We start from the raw sequence: 1,879 nt of genomic DNA, 5'->3' as shown, positions 1-1,879 counted from the left end.
GTGTGCGCAGCTGCGGGGATGTGCACCGGAGGAAGCGTGCGCGGCTGCGGGGATGTGCACCGGCGCTGGGCCGGCTTTAGAGGGATTAGCTGGGAGGCAGGAGGCTGAGGAAGCTAATTATAAAGTTTGTGCAGAGATGAGAGAAGATTATAAGCCTTCTTGTGCACCAAGATTTTAAAAATGAGAGCAGCGTTCTTTCCCCGAAGACGAATGGGGATAAATGGTGAGTAAAGGTAAAAAGGGAGATGTGGGCGCTGGCTGGGCTGCGGCCGAGGAGACCTGGTCGCCTGCAGTGTGTGCAGCAACGAGGGTCCTGCTAAGTCTGAACCCCGTGTAATCAGGGGAGACCCCTCGTCTGATCCTGACTGCGTGCGTGGCGGCCGCTTGGCAGGCCTGGGCTCTGCTGGGCGGCTCTGTGAAGCACGGGTGTCATCAGTCCGCAGCACTTCTTGGGCCCCTGCTCTGTGTCAAGCAGGGGGCTGGGTGCCCCGGGGGGTACAGGTTCTGTGCCCCATGCCTTGGGGTAGTTGGCTAGGAAGGGTATAGGGTGTGGGAAACATTGGGGAGCCGTGCTGAAAATGGGGCTTGCCCCGGACTTGGGGGCTGGAGAAGCCTCCACAAAGGAGGACAGCCGAGGCAGGGCGCAGAGAACGCGGGCCGCCCTGCAGGCAGAGCCCCCTAGTCAGGCAGCTGGGTCAGAGCGGAGGATTCCTGCAGGACAAGGCAGGAGCTGGGACTCAGGGCGGAGAGGGCCTTGAATCGTGCAGTAAAGGCCTGGGCTTTTTCTGAGGACATTGCAAACCACCCGAGGGGCTTGGAGCTCTGGAAATGTCCCGAGAGAAGAGGATTTTGGGACAACTTGGCTGGCCGGTGCACAGAACAGAATGCCATGTGGTGACCTGGGCAGGAAGAGCCTGCAGCTTTTGCAAGAGTCCCAGATGAGGCGATGGGGCTCCACCATGGCGGGAACAGAAGCGAACGGTTGGACGAATGGCCTTGACCTCCACCATGGCGGGAACACATGCGAACAGTTGGACGAATGGCCTTGCCCCCGCACAGCTGGCCCGCAGCCCTATCTCCCACGTTGGTGGCAGCAGGCTGTGGTACTCACCGCAGGGTTCATCTTCCAGAGACTTTGGAGGGACGCAGGGGAGCATCCTTGTTCTATTAAAGCAAACCTCCCTGTATAATGGAGAAAAAAGCACGGCATCAAGTGTGGGCATCCTCTTTGAGTTACGAGTCTCCTCGTCTGCACTCCACCCTCAGGGTTTGGGACGAGGGACTCTGCTCCGGCCCTCCCACCTGGCTGCTGGAGGATGTGAGTGCAGAGAGCCTGGACTCCCCCATGTTCACACATGACACTTTGCTCTGAGAGGGAGGGCAGGGCGCCTGGGTCTCCTGACCGCTTGTTCGGTATTCTTATGTCCCCTTATTCACCCACCTCCTTAGGAGGTAAACTCTACACTCTTCAAAGGAGTTCAAGGTGGTAGAAGAGGGTAAGAGAAACAGCAAGAGAAAGGAGAGGAATAAAGGTGTACTGATTCTCGCTCTGTGCGCGCACATTCATTGAATCCTTGTAACCACTACGCAGATCGATACGGCTGCATGTTACCAAAACACAGACTATGTCACCAACCTCCTGGACCACACAGCCAGTAAGTGGGGGGTGAGGGGTGGGATTTGAATGCAGATCCTCCCCTGCCAAACCTTTGGCCTTCCTTCTACTCATCAAAATGGATTAACCTCCTCTACAAGTTTGAGTGGAGCAGATTTGGGGCGGGCGGGGAGCGCCTCTGTAGCGAGGGGGAGGAAATGCACAGACCCGCTCTCTGACTTTGCTCTTCCTGCGATCCGTTTCAGCTGCCTGGTCCTCCACACC

The sequence above is a fragment of the Leucopleurus acutus genome, assembly GCF_964270905.1.
Source record: "Leucopleurus acutus genome assembly, chromosome: 7".
Lineage (NCBI taxonomy): Eukaryota > Metazoa > Chordata > Mammalia > Artiodactyla > Delphinidae > Leucopleurus > Leucopleurus acutus.
This window is presented reverse-complemented; position numbering follows the sequence as displayed.